Consider the following 24,568-nt stretch of genomic DNA (forward strand, 5'->3'; position numbering starts at 1 on the left):
GTTAAAGTACATGTAGTAGGCAGGTTTGTATTCTTACCTGTGTCTCACTGGAAGTATTGCAGGATCACCGAGTTCCTGTTGTCGATGTCCTGTTCTTCTGCTTCCTCGTCTTCACTGTCCACAGTCTCCACAGCTGCCACAACACCTCCATCTGGACCATCCTCCTGCAGAAAAGGCACCTGTCGTCGCAAAGCTAGGTTGTGAAGCATACAGCAGGCCACGATGGTCTGGCACACCTTCTTTGGTGAGTAGAATAGGGATCCACTTGTCATATGGAGGCACCTGAACCTGGCCGTCAGGAGGCCGAAGGTCCGCTCTATAATCCTCTGAGTTCGCCCATGGGCCTCATTGTAGCGTTCCTCTGCCCTTGTCCTGGGATTCCTCACTGGGGTCAGTAGCCATGATAGGTTGGGGTAACCAGAGTCACCTGCAAATGGCGAGGGACAACTCTTAGACACACACTAACCTGTAGGGATATACCCAGACAACCATTCCCACTGACTTGCTTCCAGGTACTCACCTAATAGCCACACACAGTGCCTCTGGAGTTGCCCCATCACATAAGGGATGCTGCTATTCCGCTGGATGTAAGCGTCATGCACTGAGCCAGGGAATTTGGCATTCACATGGGAGATGTACTGGTCGGCCAAACACACCATCTGCACATTCATGGAATGGTAACTCTTCCGGTTTCTGTACACCTGTTCACTCCTGCGGGGGGTACCAAAGCCACATGTGTCCCATCAATGGCACCTATGATGTTGGGGATATGTCCCAGGGCATAGAAATCACCTTTCACTGTAGGCAAATCCTCCACCTGAGGGAAAACGATGTAGCTCCGCATGTGTTTCAGCAGGGCAGACAACACTCTGGACAACACGTTGGAAAACATAGGCTGGGACATCCCTGATGCTATGGCCACTGTTGTTTGAAATGGCCCACTTGCAAGGAAATGGAGTACGGACAGCACCTGCATTAGAGGGGTGATTCCTGTGGGATGGCGGATAGCTGACATCAGGTCTGGCTCCAACTGGGCACAAAGTTTCAGGTTTGTGGCACGATCAAGCCTGTAGGTGATGATCGCATGTCGCTCCTCCATTGTCGACAGGTCCACCAGTGGTCTGTACACCGGAGGATGCCGCCATCTCCTCACATGTCCCAGCGGACGGTGCCTATGAAGGACAACAGCGAGCACAGAGTCAACCAACTCAGAGGTACGTACACACAGCTTACACAGAACACGATTCATAATCCGAAATTTGCATGTCTGAGTGTTGAGGCAAGGCCTAGATATGTGTGACGCAGTTAAAAATTAAGCCATCTGGACCCCTGAAATGGCGGCTGCCTGACCTGTAAAGTGGGACAATGGGATGTGAGGTAACTGCGCTAGCGTTGTACACTGTTGCGGTAGGCGGTTGAAGACCGCGGCGCAATTCTGCATTGGTTAACATTGGACCCTATGGGTCCCAGGAGCCAATGACGATGTACGCCGGCGGTGACGGTACGCACCGCCGCGGACGTGACCGCCATTTTCTATCTGTTCAATCACTCGATACCTGATCTTCGACAGGAGAGGACCTACACTGCAAGTGCTGTTGTGACCTCATTCTGGAAGAGACAATGGCTCATGCGTCTGGGGAAAGGGCCCCTGCCTTCACATCGGAAGAGTTGGAGAAACTCGTGGATGGGGTCCTTCTCCAGTACACGCTACTCTACGGTCCTCCAGACAAACAGGTAAGTACACTGGGAGCATGCTGTATGGGCTATGCCTGTGTAGAGTGGGGTGGATGAAAAATGGGGGGGGGAGATTGAGGCGTGCATGAAACGACGGTGAGTGCATGTGCCACATGGCAAGGGTAGGGATGGGGGCTAATGACTGTGACGGTGCAGTTGGTAATAACTTTTCTTTTTCCCCTGTACAACTCCTGTAGGTCAGCGCCCACCAGAAGAAGGATGTTTGGCGTGCCATCGCCAAGGACGTCCGGACCCTGGGGGTCTATCACAGACGGAGCACCCACTGCCGCAAGAGATGGGAGGACACATCTGTGCCCCCGCATCTACAGGTACAGCTGCCACCCCCCCTACCGGCACCGCCCTCCCAGCAGCCCCTCAGCCTTTGCCCCGTGCCCGCTCACCCAGGAGGGTGGGCATCACCTTCGCCCCAGACACCTCAGGCCCTGCCCCAGTCACCCCTGCTGCCCTCAGTGAGGAGGCCATTGACCTCCTCGGGTCCCTCACTGTTGGGCAGTCTACCATTTTGAATGCCATCCAGGGTGTAGAGAGGCAGTTGCAACAAACAAATGCATTCCTGGAGGGCATTCATTCTGGTCAGGCAGCCCTTCAGCGAGCTTTTCAGACTCTGGCCTCAGCACTGATGGCAGCTATTGTCCCTGTCTCTAGACTCCCCCCTCCAACTACCTCCACCCAGACCCACACCCCTGTACCTCAGCCTAACCCAAGCATACCATCAAACCAGAATGCACACACGTCAACACACAAGGGAAGCTCTGGCAAGCATAAGCACCACACATCCCACAGGCACTCACGCAAGCATCACACACATGCAGACACACCAACATCCACTGCCTCCACTGTGTCCCCCTCCTCCTCGTCTCCCTCCTCCCTCCCAGTCTCGTCTCCACTCACACCTGCATGCACTACATCTACAGCCACTACTGCCATCACCAGCACACACACCACCACACCCCGCTCACGTGCAGTCACCACCCCCACTACCATTCACACGTCCCCTGTGTCCTCTCCCAGTGTGTCTGTGACGCCCCCTACCAAGATACACAAACGCAGGCACACACCCACCCAACAGCCATCCACCTCACGACAGCCTCCAGCGCATGCACCTTCACCCAAAGTCACCAAACGAACACCTCCTACAACCATAACCTCTTCCTCCACTCCCAAACCCCCTCCAGCTACCCGTCCCAGTGTTCCCAAGAAACCTTTCCTGTCCACCCTGGACCTCTTTCCCTCACCTCACCACCACATCAGTCTCCTAGGGCCCGACTCTCCAGGGCCCAACCTAGCACCTCAGCCACAACATCTCCGGGACCAGTGGTGCCAGTAGTCACTGGATTTTGGAGTGCACCAGGCAGCAGGGCAGCCAGTGTGGCAAGGAGCTACAGCACGGACAGTCCCCCACCTGTCAAGCATCAAAAGTTGGCCAGTGCCCGGCGGGAGAGGGGGAAGACTCCAGCCACCAAAGCGAGGGGTACAAGTGGGAGTGTGGAGTCAGCTGCGACACCTTCCAAGGTGGGGAAGAGGCACAAGAAACTCAGCAAGTCTGGGAAGAGCAGCACGGCAGAGAAGACCGCCATCAGCCCCGCTGCCCAGGAGGCAACCGCCATCATCCCTGCTGCCCAGGAGGCCACCACCATCATCCCCGCTGGGCCAGACAGGACCGCCATCATCCCCGCTGGGCCAGAAAGGACCGCCAGCATCAGCCCCGCTGGGCCAGACAGGACCGCCAGCAGCCCCGCTGGGCCAGACAGGACCGCCAGCAGCCCCGCTGGGCCAGAAAGGACCGCCAGCACAAGCCCCGCTGGGCCAGACAGGACCGCCAGCAGCCCCGCTGGGCCAGACAGGACCGCCATCAGCCCCGCTGGGCCAGAAAGGACCGCCAGCACCAGCCCCGCCTGGGCCAGAAAGGACCGCCAGCACCAGCCCCGCTAGGCCAGAAAGGACTGCCAGCACCAGCCCCGCTGGGCCAGACAGGACCGCCAGCGCCAGCCCTGCTGGGCCAGACAGGACTGCCAGCAGCTGAGTCGTTGCCAAGGACCCCGCCGCAACAAGCACCGCTGAACAGGACACCGCCGCCACAAGCACCGCTGCCAAGGACACCGCCGCCACAAGCACCGCTGGCCCATGAGCGCCAAGGGCACTGACGCTACTGTGTCAGCCATGAGCAGGATGAAGCACTCTGGGCACAAAGCCCCCCCAGAACCAGTGGAGAAAGGCATCCACTACCTCTGTACTTGTCAGGATGAAGCACTCTTGGCACAAAGCCCCCTCCAGAACCAGTGGAGATTTACATCCACTACCTCTGTCCTTGGCAGGATGAAGCACTCTGGGCACAAAGCCCCCTCCAGAACCAGTGGAGAAAGGCATCCACTACCTCAGTCCTTGACAGGATGAAGCACTCTGGGCACAAAGCCCCCTCCAGAACCAGTGGAGATTTACATCCACTACCTCTGTCCTTGGCAGGATGAATACTATGGGCACAAAGCCCCCTCCAGAACCAGTGGAGAAAGGCATCCACTACCTCAGTCCTTGGCAGAATGAAGCACTCTGGGCACAAAGCCCTCTCCAGAACCAGTGGAGATTTACATCCACTACCTCTGTCCTTGGCAGGATGAAGCACTCTGGGCACAAAGCCCCCTCCAGAACCAGTGGAGATTTACATCCACTACCTCAGTCCTTGGCAGGATGAAGCACTCTGGGCACAAAGCCCCCTCCAGAACCAGTGGAGACTGTTATCCACTTGAGAGACTGTGGCTTTGCACTCCCCAGGATTGAACAGTGGGCAAACCACCAACTGTAGAGACTTGAGAGACTGTGGCTTTGCACTCCCCAGGATTGAACAGTGGGCAAACCACCCACTGTAGAGACTTGGGAGACTGTGTCTTTGCACTCCCCAGGATTGAACAGTGGGCAAACCACCCACTGTAGAGACTTGAGAGACTGTGGCTTTGCACTCCCCAGGATTGAACAGTGGGCAACCCACCCACTGTAGAGACTTGAAAGACTGTGGCTTTGTACTCCCCAGGATTGAACAGTGGGCATGGGGCCCCCTCGTGGATTTGGCGTCGTGCACTCAACCGGCTGAGGTGCACCCCCTTTCCCTTCCCCCTGAGGTGCCTGTTTTATTGCTATTTGATGCCCCTGCAGTGTTCTCTCCGTCATGTTCGGGTACTGAGTGTGGGCTTCGCCCATGCCGTGTGGGCCCAGTGTTCCACGGACTTCAATGGAGCAATACCTCGACTACTATTCTTGGTGTATATATTTGTTTATAGTGTATCTATATTTTTGCGTACTGGATTTTAATATATTACAATGGTTACACTCATTTCCTTTTGTCTTTGCATTCTTCCGGGAGGTTTGGGTGGTATAGCTGTAATGTATCATGCTGTATTAGTGTGTGTGTGTTGTAGTGGGTGAGGTGCGGGTGGGGGTGTTGCATGTTGCCTGTGTGTGTCCCTGTTTTTCTCTCCCCACTCCCCTGTGTCGTAGGTGCAGTACTCACTGTGGTTTTTGTTCGTGGTGAATCCGCCCCGGAAAAGGTGGCGGATTGGTAGGTTGTGATACTGTGGGCAGTACATTGTCCTCCGCCTGTCTGTTGGCGGTGACCGCCATGCTGTTTGTTTGTACCGCTGTGGCGGTCGGAGTGTTAAAGTGGCTGTCTGTGTTGGCGGTTTCCGCCACGGTCGTAATTCCATTTTTTTTCCCCCGGCCTGTTGGCGGTCTTACCGCCGCTTTAACACCGTCCGCCAGGGTTGTAATGACCCCCTCAATGTAACTGAGAGAAACGGATGAGACCGGAGTGACCATGGCTTCCCTGAGAAACCTAGTATGTCATGCGCTCGGCTGCCCAGTCATCCCTATCCTTGGGTAGAAATGAGGCATTGCTAGGTAGCTGGAGCAAAACCCGGATTGGAGTGACAGGTGTCACCCGCAGTGGGTTAGACTTAGGCGGTCATTCTGACTGCGGCGGGCGGCGGTAGCCGCCCGCCATGCGGTCACCGCCATTTGGCCGCTCTGCGGTCAAAAGACCGCGGAGGCCATTCTGGCTTTCCCGCTGGGCGGGCGGGCGCCCGCCAAAGGAGCGCCCGTCGGCCCAGCGGGAAAGGCCCTGCAACATAGAAGCCGGCTCCAAATGGAGCCGGTGGTGTTGCAGGGGTGTGACGGGTGCAGTTGCACCCGTCGGGATTTTCACTGTCTGCAAATCCTGCTGGGGCCCTGTTAGGGGGCCCCTGCACTGCCCATGCCAGTGGCATGCCCAACAAAAAACCCAATTCAAAAAGAAAAAAGTGGCAGCAGTCGCAGTCCAACATGCCACTCAGGAGAGGGTCCTCTTGAAGAACAGGATGTGGGCACTAGTACTGCTAGACAGTGCAACAGAGGACACAATAGTTCACCAGAGTCTTCTAGAGCAGCTGGAGGTGAAAGTAACTGATGACTTTATACAAGTAGAAACTGCGGACATGCATGTCTCCACGCCTGATAGGGTGCATAAAGTAATGCTACAGTTAGAAGGAGACACTGAGGGCATAATAGACGCAGTTAGATACTAATGAGTGTTACCAACGTTTTATTAACTCCTCAGGAGGTTTTAGAACTAATAGGCCGGACCCTCGCTATATATCATCCGAACATGCGGGTATAGTGACAACATACAGTGTAGGGAAACTATGACAGCAATGGTTAAGAACTTCCTCACTAGATGAGGTTAGAGAACCCCTCAGTCTCCTGTCTAATAATACTGATTTACAGGATTTCCTGTTAGGCCCCAGAAAACACCACAGGAATCGTTTCTTATATGAAGTATATAATGAAATTTGGAAGCTTTCCCAACAAGAAGCAGCTGCCCGGTTAAGGCAAATAGACCAGGAAAATGTAAAAAAAACATTAGCTGTTGTGGGTAATGGGACTACTACCCTGTCCGACTGAATATACACGTTAATTAACATTGTCTCTTCTGCTATAGACATTATACAAACAGATATGTCTTCTTTACACCATGGACAGAGTCAGCTAAGGTCCATTATGCAGTTGGGTTGGACACTTCAAACATTGAAGGCGGGTCGCCTTCCCTGGCAGCATGTTAGCGCAAGGGAAATAATTTCTTCCTTTAATTTAACGCGACAACAACAACTAATGGCTAAGAAAGAAGCGACTTATGTCATGCTAAACATCGAGAAATTAGAAAAGTTGCCTTTTACTGTGGCTGAAATACCATCTGCTGAGTGGCTAATACACGGGGTCATCAATCTGCCTATTTCTACACTTCAATTCACCTCCTGTTTGAAACACATTCCGGTAGGCAGATATGAAAGGGTGGGAGATCCACGAGGTGTGGGAGCTTCCCTTCTCATGTCAAATGTCTCAATGGCATGAAAGAAGTCTTTCTTAGCGATAGCGAATGTGAGACTTCAGTCAGCCATTCAATGGTTTGTAAACAGCTGTCCTTGCATGGGCGTGTAACATATGCAACGAACTTGGCTTGTTATCTGAAGGGAGTTCCAGACCCCTTGATTAGACCTACGTTCCAGGTGTTTTCAAACGGCAGCTATGTCCTCCTCAACGGTGAAGATTGTTGTGGGATGCGAGCCGGAATAGTTTATGTCGTTTCGGTCTCTAAGGTCGTTACATGCTGCGGGAATATACTTTTTCCCCCCACTAAAATAAAAGAAGTAACTGTCATTTGGCCTCATATTGCTACTTCAAATGTGAATTTCGACAAGTTGAGCAGACTCAAGGCTTTATTGTTTCAAAAGCATGTGGCCCTTACAACTGCACGCAAGACCTATGCACTTCAGGTGGCAAGGTCGTCAGCAGAAATACAGTCCATTTTAAGTACAAACTTACGAGACACTTTGGTGAACTCGTGGGACGGATATTTAATGCGTCCAGTACTAGAATCACACATTTCTTTAAAACCGTTGGTTCTGGTTTCTTTCACACCTTCTAATTCATGTTCGGTTTAATACCATCAGCCATCCACTCAATTTTTTCTAGTATTTTCGGGGGATTTCCAATAATTTTGGCTTTATTAGCTGGCATTCTGCTGTTGCTATTTTTTATGCGCAATGGCTGTCCCGCCGCAACAAGGAGGAATGAAGACGCTCCCATCAGCGCAGCTGTGTCATGAACGCATGATGCAGTATTATGGAGCAACACTCCTGGAGCAATTAGAGTGTGGCTGGTCTCTGTCATTCAGACCGGTTTTACATTGTATGCTGCCCGTGTTTCGGTGCCTCTGGTGCTCTTTCGAACACGCACTGGAAGTCTGTCTTCCTACACAGCGCTTGCTTTCATTGGACGCTGATCTGTTGATGTGCTCACCGAGGGCTCATTACCGGACATGTGCGTTGAGGTTGAGTTTGCTACGGGAAGCTACTTCTGAGTTGCCCTTCCTGGAGGATGTGGCTCTTGACTCATCATTGGGCACACCACGGAATGCTGCCTTGGCTGAGGCTGAGGCTATGGAACACGACTGCTTCTTGATCCTTCTTGGCGATGACTTTCCAACTTTAACATCGGCCGAAGTGGAAGATTTCCTGTCCTCCATGGTCCAGAAACCGTTTGGAACTTTTAAAAAATAACTTTGCCTTTTAAAATTTGGTTTTATGCCACATGTTCATGTTTTAAATTGTCCTTCTACATGCTCATGTGTCCCTTCAACTTGTCATAATTGACATTGCTTTCCATATATATATCTTAGGTTGAGCTTTTTCGTAGTAATTTTATATGCTCTTAGGCTTTGAACCACCTTCAACTGACAAGGGCCATTTCAGCCATTTTAGCAATAGCTCCATGCACATTATTTTAACAAACTAGGCCGCTGTGCACCTTAACCTAGATATATTTTATTCAGCTTCATTTTATTACTGTTACAATAGCCTCGTTTACGGTCTTGATTTATTTTCTGTTTATCTAACTGTTTTTGCCTAGGCCAGCACTCTGTTCTCAAACAAGACATTCTTGATCACTCTCTGCTTCTTCCAAGGCTACAGCACGGTACATTGCCGGTGAACGTGGTAGAAGTTTAGTCTCCAACATTTGTAGGAAACACACATCCTGAAGTAGGGCCATTTTCCCAGAACATCAGCTGTGTTGTTATAAAAACACTTCCTTGTCCCTTACACGTTAGAGGGAGATTCCAGCCAGAGAACCACTACTGTATGCTGATTGCCGAATGCTTCGCTACAGATGCTAACGCAGACCGCAGGCCTTTGCTCAGGTATGGGGGATGATGTCTTCCCAGGGGAACCTGAAGGGTAGACTTAGAACTTAACATGCTGTGCTCCATCATAGCCTAGGTTGGAGTTAGTCTACTGACCATAGTGACAATATGATAGGGTTATTTTTATGCTTCACTCTTCTAGTGACAATTTTAATATTGTCATGCTGTGTTGTCCTGGTTATTGCAGCTCATGCTTTGCTATCTAAGATGCAGTTGTTTTATTAAAATCTGCATTAAAACCTATACTGCCTCTGTTTATCATTTATATATGAGACTAAATGTAACTGAGAGGAATGGATGACACTGGAGTGACCACGGCTTCTCTGAGAAACCTAGTATGTCATGCGCTCGGCTGCCCAGTCATCCCTATCCTTGGGTAGAGATGAGGCACTGCTAGTTAGCTGAAGCAAAACCCGGATTGGAGCGACAGGTGTCACCCGCAGTGGGTTAGACTTAGTCTCCCACACCGTGGGCGATTCTGCCGCTCAAAATCCAGTAGTCTTATTAGAATAATGAAAGCCTACGCGACACTACCGGTCACCTGCTGCCTGGCTGGACTGAAGAGGACAGGGTTCAAGCTAGTGGCAGGCTGCCTCTACCACTATGGAGGTGAAGGAAGTTGTGACCACTCGCGACAACACAGTCTGTGTCTTTCATGCAGCAAGAGAGGGAAAACTGGTTGGTGTTCTCCCTGACCATAGAACAGAGTATTTTCCAAAGAAACGGCTGGCAGCACTAAGAAAGCTTTTGGGGCTCATTGTTGAAGTGGCAGCAGCACCCACTGACATTGACTGCCAAGTAGAGAGACTGTGTACCACAGCAAAAATCCCCAAGAAACCAGCGAAAGCCAAAGCCAGGATGCCTAAGTAGGCAGAAAGCCTCACTTAAAGCACGAGAATGGCATGCCCAGTGCGCACCACCCAGCAGCTGCCACCGCACATGAGAAAGATAGCGCTGCATGTCCCTAGTGGTAAATGGCCACCACCACAAGCCTGGGGAATGGGTAAGCAAAGCACCAACAGAGGGCACCCACAAAGAAGGACCAAGAGCGCAAAGTCAGAGGTGCACAGAGGGTAGCACCAGCGCACCTGGCGGCATGGGCAGAAGCCTTGGAGAGAGAGGTCTCCAAAAGGAAGAAGTAATGCTAATCGGATGAGGCCATGCCATCTGTCCACCCGCAGCACGATGACCACTGTTGGCCCATCATGAATCATGTAAAGTGAAGTGACTGACCCTGCCAAGCAAACCGGAACGGAGGCAAGAGCAAGCGACGCAACGGCGCAGTCTCGAGGCACAAGTGCTATGCCCATGAGTAAAGAGAGGAAGAAGGAAAAGAGGTGACTGTACAGTTAGGCAGCGGAGCACCAAGAAAATCTCAAAGTAAGGGACAGGACACTCAAGAGAGGTCCGCGAGGAGAAAGCCAAGTCCTGCTGACAGAGCTAAGCTTGCGAGAGGACACAACTGAAAATGATACACCATCCTAGGAGCAGGACGCAACCAGCGAAATGTCCATGTGAAGTAAAATGTGACCTCTGTCACCACGGCACCTCATGCAAGAAAATGGAAAAGAGAAGAGAGATAAGCATGGCACGCCATGTTGTGAAGAAGGATGGAAGAAAAGAGTGCGACAGACCTGTCACACAGAAGATACCGGACACCACAGGTGCGCAAGAGAAGAGGGAGAAGAGTGATAAGACTGAGGACTTGTGCCAATACCAGAGAGGGCACCCCTCAACACAAGCCAACCACGGGGTGCAGAGAAATCATTGGAAAGAGCTCTGCAGGTTGACCAATTGTAAGCCTCCAGCAAGAGCGAACCGTGACGAGGCCACACGCTTCACAGTGTGACCGTCCAGCCTCCTGTCACCAGCTGCTTGACATAGATGGCATCCCTGCTGGTAACTGCACATGCCGAACAAGAACAGCAAGTGGCTATGAAGTCCCTCTAGTCATCCTTTCTCCAAGCAAGACATCGCCGCCTGTCGATCAAGTTGCTAGATAGTAAGATTGCCACTCACGCTCTCTTAGTTCAGTGTTCCTGTGCTCCTGTGGTAGGATTTTTGCCCCAAAGCACTCTTAATTACTCAAGCTGGAGTAATTACAGTAATTTCTAATCCCAAAAGTAATGTATAACTACTGAAATTACTCCGATTACTCCAGCATAATTAAGATGTTTACAAACAAAATAAAATATAATGCAGCAAGTTACTGAAAAAAGGAATTCAACTCATCTGTGTGAGTATCATTCTTCACTTACGCTGGGGATTCATTTAGTGTGTTTTACTATCACTTTCTGTAGTTCTTATGGTGCTTTCCATGACTTTCCATCGTCAGATTTTGTTCAGATGTAGATTTGACCAAGAAAAATGGCACACAATAGAAAAAAACTATATAGAATGATGCCTCATTGAAATAGGGCAGTGGTTTTCAAATGTTTTAATGTCGCCCCCATCACTCGGTAGAAAAATATAAATCATCAGGGCCCCCCTCAGAAATGTTCACAATTATTTTATTAAGATGACACTGTTAAAATATGTCTAGACTTATTTAAACATTGCAGTTCAGTACTGTTACCTTTTTAAAAATGCAAAAACATGTTTCTTCTACTGTTACCTGCATAATGCTTCTTTTGGCCAGAGCCTGGCGCCCGTCCTGGGATCACTTGAGCCCCCCCCTGGGGCCCGCCCGCCCCCCCCAGTCTGAAGATCCCTGAAATAGGGGCACTGTAATGCTTGCGTAATATTTGGAATGTTCACATGTCAATCATGGGCTGATTGAAACTGAGTAAAAATAAATCCGGCTGCTAAGTATGCTAGCGTCAATTTCTTGGTTTTTAAAGTGAATATAATAAAGGACCCCCCGCCCCTCAGCGGAGAATGTATCATCCTGCCCTCTCATTTACTTCAGGCTTACCCGTGGAGGAACCATTGTCTGTGAGCTCACTAAAAGTGCTACTTGTTGAGTTGGTTTTACTCGAAGGTGATAGGTAGATGCAACCAAGGCCTGAATGAAGGTTGGCTTCTGCCTTTCAACAGGCTACGCAGACAGGGGCACTTGGTGGCACCTAAGATAAAGAGCATAGGTCTTTAACATGAACCTCTCGGAACGGATTCTTCTTAAAATCTGCGTCCACATAACCGGGGAGATTCACTTCTCATGGTGAATGCATTTTCTGAGGTGGGACACCTGGCATGTTTGTGGTACATATGTTTATGTGTTATGGATGAGGTCCACGCCAAGAACCTTTGACTGATGTACAAGATGGAAGTTTGTCTCATTGTTAGCTGGAGGTCAAGACCTTCATCACGTAGCTCCTCCCTACAGCTCCGTGTAGCTGTCTTGAACTGAGCAGGAAATCAGTGTCATGCTTCCTGCCAGGCTGAGCATTGCAACAGGGAGACAGAAATAACATTCAAATTTTAGCGACTAAGGTGGTTCAGACCACAGCTCTCTAGCAACCAGCTACACTTCCTCAGGAAATCTACTGTTCCACTTGGCCCAATAGCTGAAATCATCTGCAGCCTCCCACTTTGCGCACTTTTGGAAACTGAAGAACCTCTATGTAAGGAGTCACGACTAGTGCTCTTTGAACAATCTTCTGACAAATTGCTCCCCACATTTCCCTTTCATTGTATAATTATCATCAAAACCACCTGTGAAGAGATCTTCTATTTCAAAAGGTTGGGGTTATGATTGTTGATGGGACATCTCAGCGTGTTTGTCTTTGCTTCCTGTCCTGTATCTCAGACTATATATACAAAATATTGCATGACATAAATACTCCTGAATATTGTTTACACAAATAGCAACCCACTGGGTATAGAATTTCTATTATGAACTCCAATGGGACAATATTCTTTAGAAGATATTTAGGACATATTTGTGTCAGGTGATATCCTGACAACAGTATCCTGGTACTACAACCTCAAACATGCCTACGTATCTCACAACTGATATCACACGTGGCCCCAGAGCTCCATAAGCCATTCAGTTAGGCTTTCACTATATAGTGTATATATATATATATATATATATATATATATATATATATATGCAATAAAAGGATTAGGGCCTGATTTAGAGTTTGGTTGACGGGTTACTCCATCACAAACGTGACAGATATCCCGTCAGCCGTAATACGATTCCATTATATCCCATGGACATCGTAATACAGAGGACGGGATTTCCATCACATTTGTGACGGAGTAACCCGTTTGCCAAACTCTAAATCGGACCCTAAGACCCAGGAGTTTCATAAAAATAGGCAAGAGCTGGTGATACATCCTCGTTCAGATAACACTTCTATGAATCACCAACGTTGCTATGAATTGCAGCGTCTAACCTTCGAGTACTGTAAAACAAGGCATGTATCTAGGGCACAGGAAGTGTAAGTCTCTTCTGGTTTGATTTATTTTTCCTATTTAGAATAACCCTGAATTTCATAACTGTGAATAAAAAGTCTCTTTTGTTAAAAATATTAGTTGACGGGGTATTGAAGCTATTCTGTAAGAATATGTCTTCATAGTGTGTGAGTAAACCAGGACTGGGGGCTTGATAAATTTGAAGAGTCAGATGTACAAAGATAGTTACTAGGTTATGTAGTCAAAGTGCTCACTGACAACATTTTAATTGCCCTATTATCTAACCATGCAAACCTTAACAGCAATCTTTTATTAGGCCAATAAGTGCATCAACTTAATTAAAGAAAATCTTCTCTCACACATTAGAAGTCTAAAAGGGTTCCTGAACAAAAAAGGAAAGAAACAGCCTGTGAATCTCCAGTCCAGGCCCCCGGAGTTTTCAGTAGAAAGAGGGATGAGCATGTTTGGTAAGCAAAGACAAGGCACAAATTAATAGTACTTAATCAATGGTTCTGTAATGGGAACATGTGATAGATGCAAATAAGGGAGCATACAGGTATCGGAAGACTCAGCTCATGAGAAAGGAAGACGGTGCCCTTTAGCTTGTAATAAGAATGTAAACATTTCGGTTGAGAAAGCTAATCAACACTTTCTTGTCTCTGGAGCCAAAATGGGAACGAGAGGCTCAAAAGGTCAGGGGCGGGCACATCCTTTAGGTGTTTGTTAACCTCATCAGAAAAACATGGCTGATGCAAGTTACAGCTTCATTAATGAATAATTATTATTTCACAGCCAGAGGCCTTTGCTCAAAAGCTTCATGGGTTCGGCAACTTGGCAGGTGAGACGTGACTTTTTAAAATGACTATGTATGCAGAAATCGCGCACTGATCTTAACCTTTAGGTACAAGTGAGGGACACTTATTCCCAGTTACACTACTTCTCATGATCCCAATCTTGCACCTGTCACCTACAGAACTGATCTAGTTCTAGAAACTTCTGATGACGACTATCCATTGTGCTTCGAAGCCCCTGGGACCCCTCTCTTTGGTGGCTGCCAAGGGACAGCTGACTCATTTTTGTGATCAATGCATTTAATAAATACAAATTGCATATTCAATTTCAAAACAAATGCTGTGCCATGGCATGGCGCATTCGGCCAGAAGTAGCAAATTAAGAAACTATAAAAAAAATGCTGCAAGTGACTTTTTATTAATCAGTTACATGCACAAAATGAGCATTACTGACAATGTTTAAAGCATACGGCCATTTCATTTACATTCTTTTACCTTAAAAATAATGCACGAGTTGGGTGAGTATGAAGGAGAGTCTTAAATATAACACACAGATTGCTGTCATTTTTGACATGTCATCTTAAAATGATGAAGAGTTAGAGCGATTCTGGTCCAGTGTACACTCTCCCTGACTATAACAATAGTATTGAAGTACACCATTCCATCGAGGGTCTTACGTAGTATATAAAGTATCCAGATCCCAGTAAGTCACTGGAAGCCTTAGGTGTACAGATCTCAAGCCCTCCCCACCCAAGGGTGACATGCTTCATCATCGGGCCATGCTCTTCGTTGGGCCACTGCTGCAATGCCCAAAGGGCCTATGTAGGAGGCTCTTTTTCAAGGATCTTTTTGTCGCCATTTGGGTTAAACACCTGCAGCTCAAATATCTCCAAAGTTGAAGGACACTAAGAAATATCTGAAAAGATTGGTGAGGAGTGGTTAAAATCAACTATGAACCCCGCTAGTCACTTTTATTCATTGGTGGGTTCAATGTTAAGGTTAAAAACCGATCAGTAAAATTCTAGTGAAATAATGTACCTTATATTCTCCATAACTGATGCCTGGATAGTAGTTGGTGTAAAGATTTTAAGTTAGTAACAGGGGCGGCTCCTCCATAGGGTGGAGGAGCGTCACGCTCCCCTCCCCCCCCCCACCAGCAGCAGAAGCTGCAAAGCTGTCACCACAAAGGAATAATAAACCTAGTTTATTATTCCTTTGTCGTGAAAGAAGCGGGGCATAGGGAATGACAGCCTCGGAGGGGAGTACACAGAGCACTCCCCTCAGAGCGCATGTGTGTTTGGCCGGCTGTCTCAGGCTGGCCAAACACACATGCGCTGTAGGCTCTCTCCAGCCCAGCAACACAATTGCCTTCACAGTTGCTTCCGAGTCTACCTGGGAGCACCATGGCTGGGCGTTCCCAGCCAATCCTGATGCTGTTCTGAGCAGCTTAGGATTGGCACAGGGCAATCTGGGAGCCTGTTCCTGCAGCGACCATGAGGCAGTGCGTCGTGGTGGCGGCAACGGATGAGGTACGTTTTTTTTTCTTTCTTATTTTTTTTATTAGTAATTGTCCCGCATCCCCATTCCCCACGCGCCTAACCCCCGGCCTTTTAAATAGGAGCGAGCCGCGACTGGTTAGTAAATCGGTCAACATGTTTCATGCCTTACATGCAGGGCCAGCTTTAGCGCTGGTTGCACTTGGTGCAACAATCATTTTTTACGCTCTCCCATGACCTCTTCCTTGGATTACCTCACTACCACCCAACAACAGTGCCCCTGTTCTCTCCCTGGCCCCTCTTTTACACCCATTTCATTTATTTTAAAGTGCTGAAAAATGCTAGCTTTTCTAATCCACTCAGCTATCCTCATAAAATACTGACCTGTTCTTTGCAGCAGGCATATTAACACTCTGCGCTACTTTATGGTGAGTCAAAACTGCCACTAGACAAAACTCTGATTTCTCTCTCTGTAGTGGGAACATTAATCACAAAATTGACCTTGACATTTTTATTGCTGTCTGAAAGCTGTATGCAAAAGGAACTCTGCAGCAGGTGCTTTTATATCTTAAATTATAGGTAAACTCAGTGCCCCCCCCTGAGGTAGGGCCCTCGTCCAAGTCAGCACCCAGTTCGGCTGCACAAGTCACACCGCCCCAAAGCTGACACAGCCTATATGTCCTAAAGGATCTGTGGCAATTCTTCAGGACCATACAACTACTACTGAATCTTCTCTTGTGGTAGGGTTTCTATGCTAGTCATAAGACAAGTGAACCTCCACCTCAGTGCAAAAACAACAGTAATAATTATTGTCACCAATACTTACATGGCTTGCAATAGGATTGTAATCTACACGAGTAACTCTGATACTGTAAACCCCAGGCCCCTTGAAGTACATGGAGATCGGCATATTTCCCAATCATTTCCCAGGAGTTGGTCATGGCTGTTATGCCTACATGTGTTCATAGTTTGTGGGGTCCAACATTTAGAGTACCAGGGTCACTAGCATAGGTAATGTGACTACAATCCTATTGCAAGGGATCTAAGTCTTGGGGACAATAATTACTATTGTGGTTTTGCACTGAAGTGGAGGTTCACTTGTTTTATGACCAGCAAAGTAACCCGACCACAAAAGAAGATTAGGTAGTAGATGTATGGTCCTGAAGAATTGTAATAGATCCTTTTGGCCATATAAGATATGACAAATGTTGACCAATTTACTAAATAATAATCTTTACACCGACTACTATCCAGTTATCATTTAGGGAGAATATAAGGAACATATTTGCCTATTATCTGTTTTTAACCTTGACATTGACCCTAAATATCAATAAAAGTGACCAGCAAGTGTTCATAGATAATTTTAATCACTCCTCACCAATCTTCTTAGTTAGTTCTTAGTTTCTCAACACTGGTGGCATTTGAGTTGCAGGTTTAAACCCCAATTGGCGACAAAAAGATCTCTAGCAAAGAGCTCCCTACAAGGGGCCCTTAGGCATTGCAGTACTGTCAAATGAGGAGTATGGCCTGATGATGAAGCATGCCACCCTTGGGTGGGTGAGGGCTTGTTCTCAATGAAGTTACGGCTTCTAGTGACTTACTGGGATATGGATACTTAATATACTATCTAAGAACCCTAACGGAACGGTATACTTTAGTACTATTATTTAAATTTCAACCATATTTTAGGGTGCTTTGTAAGGGTAGATGGCACCTTTCTAAATTTGAAGTTCAAAGTTTGTGCAAAGGAGATATTGTTGGAACTTGAGTGAGTAGACAGTAAATTAAAATTTTGCCCATTTTGAACCATACATCTAAAAGTACTGAGCAAACTTCATCTCTCTCTAGAGCTCTCTTTGCATTTTTATCCTTCCATTTACCCTTTCAACCATCCACTTTCTGATCCATTTATCCCTTCACTTTTCATTTTCTTCCAACATCCATCTTTTCACTATTCCATCCATTCATAAACCCAGTCATTACGTGACCTGTCCACCATTGATGCATCATTCTGTCTATCCATTCCCACTTCTGCCTAGCATTCTTCAGTCTTTCCATCTAGCTGTCTATCCATCCATCATATCATCCTTTCAGCCATCTGTTCACCCGGCTATCCTTCCATTCAACTACATCATATCCTTTATGACCCATCACCCTACGTACACCCATCCATCTACACTATTTGCCATCAATCCATTGATCAATCCATCCATCCTTTTAGCCTTCCATCATTCTTCCATCCTTTCAATCATTCTTTCACACTTCCATCCACCCTTTCACTCATCTGTTCTTTCACACGTCCTTCAGTGTATTTTTTTGCCTATTGATCCTTCCAACCTTCCATCCTTCCTATCATCATTCCTTCCTTCCTTCCTTTTTTGTCCCTTTCCTTCATTCCGTGTAATGCTCTCACCATACCCCAAAAATGTTCCTTGGATTCACAATAATTATTCCTTTGCACTGGTAGTGTGACAAAGAACAGTCAGGTTTTACTAGAGGAAGATGTGTAAGCATTTCAGAGTACTAAAGTGGAAGATAAGTAACTGACATGATTTTAAAGAAATTTGATGCCAATTTATAAACATAAAGCAGATTTTATATTAATTTATAGAGATATGTACAATCAGAGTTATGGAATATCAAGTGAAAAATAAATCAGTAAAGTTAAAGCTGTCATCTGTTTACCATTGCAGTTAATGTGGAAAACCACTAGTGGCACTCAGCTACTTGGGAGCGAGTTCAGAGGATCCCATTTGTAGCTAGGGTGATGCAGGCCCCAGGACCAAGCGTCAACAGTCACACCAATTTTACGTGGCTTGTGGGATCCGGGTGTTGAGGTGTCCTGGCTGTCCTCGGTGCTGAACGCAGGAGCAGCAGGTCCTGAAAAATTGTATTTTTGCCACTCGGTCACTTGCAGGTGGAGTTCGGAGGAGTCCACTGTGGGTTAAGCTTGTGTGGGACCCTGGAGCAGGATTCACCAGGCAGAACAATTTCACCTAGCTCAGACATCTCTGGTGCAGAGGTATGCTTTGCTATCCTTGGTGCTAAATTGGAGCTGTGGTTGCTGGCTTTATCACTGTGATGGTGCAGGCGAGGAGGCAGATGCAAATACTTGACAACGGACCCACTTGTGATGTTGGGTGCAGGTGTTGTGGTGTGCCCTCTGGTTGCAGCATTGAGTATAGGTGGTGATAACTGGACTGGCTACCAACAAGCCTTGGCAGTAGTAAGGTGGAGAAGAAACTATCTCCCCTTGTGCAGATCTTTGGGAAAATGGTACCTGGCTGTAACTTGGTGAAGAGCTGAAGTCCCCTTACCACAATTCAGGGGATCACCTGCTTTAGGGAAGGGGAAGGGCCTGATGGCCAGCACTTCTTCGGTTCCAGTAGGTGCTTTTTACCTTTGATGTGCAGGGGAGTAGTGTCACTAGTCTAAGGAAGTCTGGTCTTGCCTTTGGCTCACAGGTGGTTTCCTCTTGCTGGGGGAATTGAAATTAGGTGCAGGAAAAGTCACGGTCGAGCAGTTCCAGAAAGGTTGCAACAGGTTTAAGGTATCACGCCTTTGGTTTGTGCAGGTGTCTGTTGTCGTCAACGCAGGTCTCTTTCTGTACTTTCTTTGCAAGTTGTTGCAGGTCTGTGGTTCTGGTGCCAGGGGTCCCCCTTAAATCCTAGCTTTAGGGGCGATAGGGGTGAAGGTGCAAGTAGCCAATGGGCTACTAGTCCCCAGAGGCTAATCTGCCCTTGAGGTGCCAAAATCTGGTGGGTTGTGGCACCTGTTTTGCCCAGAACCCTCTATCTTGCCACTTTTCAAGATGGCAGAAGTCTTCCTTGGCTGTACAAACCAGGTAGCCCACCGTAGAGGTGCGGCTAGCCTTCTGGGAGTGTACATCTCCTGACTAACCAATTTTCCTGCCTGCTATGGTACAGATGTGCCTGGGGGTAGAGGGACAGCGTTTTTCCTCCACTGGGAGCACAGCATGCTTGCATATCCGAGGCGGAGTGCCCTTTGAAACTCACAGCCTTGATGTGAGCTTCACTAGCTTTCCTGGGAGGAAGGGAGGTGTGTCGTCCTCTCCTTCCCATCCAGGCCTTTGTTCTGACTCCTTGGAGTGTTCACACTTCTGCCCAGGAGGGTCAGAATTCTGTCTTGGCAGTAGGAGCTGCAAGCTGACAGCCAGAGCACAGTAAAGCAGGAGCAACTAGGTGGGTCACCTCTAAGGTCACCACCTGAGTGCATGCCACATCACCTTTGGCACAAAATTCATGTCAGAGGTGAGTAGGTATGTTGTTTGATACCAAACATATCATATTTCAGTGGTACCATAACAGAGCTGATGACCTTGGGTTTTCCAGGGTGACACCCATGTTTCCTATGCACCTTCTAACACTTTTAGTAGCTGATAATGAAAAAGGCCACTATCGTTCCATATAAGCTTGCCCGTATATTCCCACACCTTTAATATAATGTGCCCTGCCTTCTGGGTATAGGATGCCTTCCTTAGGGGTGACTGACATATATTGGAGGTAGTACTTTGGCTTTGCCTCACATGGTGTGGGCAAAGTAGTGTTAGAGCAGATTGCACTACTCCTGCAGTCTGCAATGGCAAGCCTGCTGTCGGTAGTCTGCTTGGGTCACTCAGGGTGGCACAAAAAGTGTTGCAGGCCCTGGAGACCCCTTTAAAAACCATACCCTGGGTACCACTGGTGCCATATACTAGGGACCTTGCCAATTGGGGATACCAGTGAACACATACCAATTTAAGTAGAGAACATTGGCAATGGGGTCTGGTGAGCAGGCTCCAGTGACTTTCACAGTCAAAACCCAGAAACTAGTAGCCTAAATGGGGGCAAAAATTGGGGTTCCAACACCTTTTTGCTTTCCTTCGTTTCACCCTTCCAGCCTACCCTTTTTTCATACTCCAGTTCTTTATTGTTTATATCTGCACATCTTTATTTTTTCTCCCCTGCTTAATTTTTCTTTCTTGCCTTTGTTTATCCGTCTCACTCTTTATATTTGCCTTGGTGTGTCCTGTTTCCTCATTTCTCTGTGTCTTTTCCTTTAGTTGCCTTTTTTATCAGTTCTCATCTCTGTTATGGCATTATCTTACAGTTGCAGTCATTTATGAGTATCTGTCTGTAGAACTGTATGTAAAAGAGACTCATAAAGTACAGAACTAATCAACATTTAGGGACCCCCATAACAGCCGACATGGCCCAGTGGCAACCCCTTATTTTAGCTGCTGGATTGGAGGTTCATGATACCATGAGTATGAGGAGGATGATAGAAACGGTGCATTCTGGTAATATACCCTTCACCACTCTAGAGCTCTTCTCAGCGGTATTGATTATGTTGACACTTTCATTGATGTCCTGTCATGAACCGTGTCATTTCCTGTAATTTCACAAGACTGCAAATCATCACACTTTGATGGGCACAATTTAAGAGCATCTTATTTGCTTTGAGGTTTGCCACATGATACCTTGTCAGGGTGTGTAAGTCTGGGATTTTGCAACACAGACTTGTTCTTTGTTTGGCATGCTTGTATTGACGTATTGTATTGGTGTATAACATTGATACTATTTGTTGAAATAATGTAATTTAAAACATTATTATGACTTCAGTGCATGGTTGCCAAGTGGCAGCTTTGCAGATACTTTCCACAGTATCTGCACAATGATATGTGCCGACATGTACACATGAGCTTCTTCTTTACAAAGCATAAGATCTGCTACCTCTGAGATGATGGAGCAAAGTTACTAAAATTTTGCATTGGGTGTGCATCACAAAAGTGACACAATCTGAAGCAAAACATTTATTTTAAATTTGCTTTCCAGTGTAAAACGTGTCTTGCATACAATGTTGCCTGAAAGTAATGCAACCATTGTTCCATGGGTCGTACAAGGTCATTCCCATGCAGCTGCTGATCATGTTTTTTGACACACAAGCTCATTCTTATTTCTTACCTTGAGTTTGCACAGTTGGGGCAGATGTGGGAGTGGCAAACAACAGGAGGCCCAATGCACTATTCTTTTCTAATGGTTGTATGATGGAACCATGCATGCCGGAACAACTCATGCCTTAACAGCGTAGTCGGAACCATGACAATGTTGTTTCCACGCATGCCTTTACCATGCACGCCTTTACAACAAATTTTGTTGTAAAAGCATGCCTAATAATGGCATGTGTGGAAATGCATCCGAAATGGAATGTGTGGTTCTGTCATGCAACACCCCACCCACCCGCCCTGAGGCCCAAAACTACCTCAACCCCTAATACCTAAACTACCCTGACCACCCCACCCATCCTGAGCCCTAAAAAAAAATACAATCCTAACCCCCCCACCCCATCCCTATAAATGAAAGTACCCTGACCACTGCACCCACCGTGAACCCTAAAACAAAAACTACCCCAAACTCCCAACCCTGCCCCATAAAACTAAACTACCCCGACACCCCCCACCCGCCCTAAACCCTAAAATAAAAAATAAAAAACTGCCCCTACCCCACCCCTAAAAAATAAACTACCCCCAACCCACCCTGAGCTCTAAAGAAAAAAATTACCCTGACCTCCACTCCTAAAAAACTAAACTACCCTGAAAAGCCCTACAAAAATAACTACCCGTCCCCCAACCCCACCCCTGAAAAGTAAATTACTCCGACCCACCCACCCTGACCTAAAAAAAAAACTACCCAACCCCTACCCCTAAAAACTAAACTACCCCAACACTCCCTACCTGCCCTAGGTCCTAAAACCTTCCTCCCAAAAAGTAATCTACCCCGAAGGTCCTAAAAAAAACCTATCTCATTACACCCTACCCCTGGCCCATAAAACTAAATTATCTGACCACCCCACCCACCCTGAGCCCTAGAAAAAATACAGCGACCCCCCAACCCTTGCCCCTAAAAACTAACGTACACCGACATCCCAACCTACCCTAACCCCTAAACCCACCCCACCACTAAAAGCAACCCACCAACGTTGCCCCAACCCCACTTACCGCCCCACATCCTCTCCCAATCCTTCCTCTTCTTCTCTCCTCCCTCCTCCTACCATTCCGTTAAACCTTCCCCCACCCCTTTAAAAATAAACTACCCCACCCTAAGCTCTACAGAAAAAAATACCCAAACCCCCACCTCTGCCCCTAAAAAAAACCAAAAAAACCCTCATCCTAATCCTTTAAAACAATATCCAAACCCCCCACCCTGCCCCTTAAAAAAATAGCCCACCTTGACCCCCTTGCCAACCCCAATCCCTTAATTCACACCCCAGCCCCACTTACCTCACCGTGTCCTCCACATCCTCTTCCAAACACCGCATGGCTTTTTCTGTGCCCTAAACATGCATTTGTGTAGTTCAGCACATGCGTGCTAAGGCATAGAAAAAGTCACGTGTTGTTCAGGCAAGCGTGGTTACGCTTGCATGGCAAACGTCTGCGTCCTTAAGGATGCATTGTTAAGGTCTTTTCCCTTTTCTAATTACAGTCCTAAAATATTTGGGGGAATGGAAACTTTCCCTCTGATATTCCAGGAGTACTATTCTAACTTCAGTCCTGTAATATTTTTGGGAAAATATTAATCTCACAAGAATTTTAAGGAAGGATTGAAAAGCAGTAATTTTGAGTTGCAGAATGGACTTCCCTGAGGGTTCAGTTCAGGGCAAAAACTAGAAATATCAATGTAAAATTCTAGCTACTAACAATAGTAGACAGGGTTTCGCACCAAAAATGAATGCCTCTATAAGACAGACGTAAAAAGGACAAATGATTTTATTTTGCCAAACTTTTCCAACTTTGTGTGTGTGCTGCACGGTATGGCACACACCAAAGTTTGTCTAGGCATAGTATTTTCTACTGGAACTGTAACCTTCCAGTACAAACCCTGCGCTAGGCATGATTAAGAAACCTTTGCACTACAGTGTGTGCCTAGCAGTAGGTAGCTTGATTGTACACCAATGCTAGGGCAAGAGGAGGATCTCTTATTCTCATGCAACACAGCTCAGCACATCACATGCTATGTCCTTGTATCCGTAAGCTATGCTAAGTGTCTGCTTGTGTGTAGCAAACTCCTTTCTTTGTCTTTTCATGTCCCACAAGCTTGCCTATACTCCACTCAAGTATCAAGTGCCACAAATTCTTAACATCTCTTCTTAATATGTCAAACGTGTCTCACATTCTGTCCATATGCCAGAAGTCCATGCACTATCTCTTCCCACGTCACAAGCTCCTCACATTGTCCATGTATCCCAAGTACCTTACACTTCTGTCCATTTGCTCCACGGTCCTCACACTTTCTGTCCAGGTACCCCAAGCTCTTCACACTGACTGTCCATGTAACCCAAGCTCTTCACACTGTCTGCCCATGCATCCCAAGCTCCTCACACTGTCTAGTTATTAGTCTACTGCTCTGGTAGCTAGATGGGCATTGTTACATATTGAAAGGAAGAATGCCAAAACCAATATTACACAGTGTATAAATTAGATTTGAATGAATTCAATGAAACAGCATTTCAATCAGCAGTTTATTGTTAGTAATGTTATTGTTCTTTCAATAAACACACACAGGTTAACGAAATGCGAAAAACATGATTATCACATTCAAATAAAACCCTTCACCTGTTTTTAAAAATTAAAAGTGCCCTCACCCACACACCGGTGGCATACTTCATCATCAGGCAGCTACACCTCCTGTACTATTTGTACATGTTCGATGGTACTAAGGGAGGGGTAATAGATCCATAGGGATCCAGTAACCAAATGTATAGTTTAACCTACCGAGAATGGATTCTCTATCTATTTGATTTATTCAGGTGTTCATTCTGGCAGGATTTCAATCAATGTAGAATGGTCAATGGGTCATAATCTACCATCTCAACATTTGGTCAAAATGTTTTGGCTATGCACCTTCTGCCTTCTCAGGTCGTCGGCTTTTATAAGGACCAGAGGT

The sequence above is a fragment of the Pleurodeles waltl genome, chromosome 6 (genome assembly GCF_031143425.1).
Source record: "Pleurodeles waltl isolate 20211129_DDA chromosome 6, aPleWal1.hap1.20221129, whole genome shotgun sequence".
In the NCBI taxonomy this organism is placed as follows: Eukaryota; Metazoa; Chordata; class Amphibia; order Caudata; family Salamandridae; genus Pleurodeles; species Pleurodeles waltl.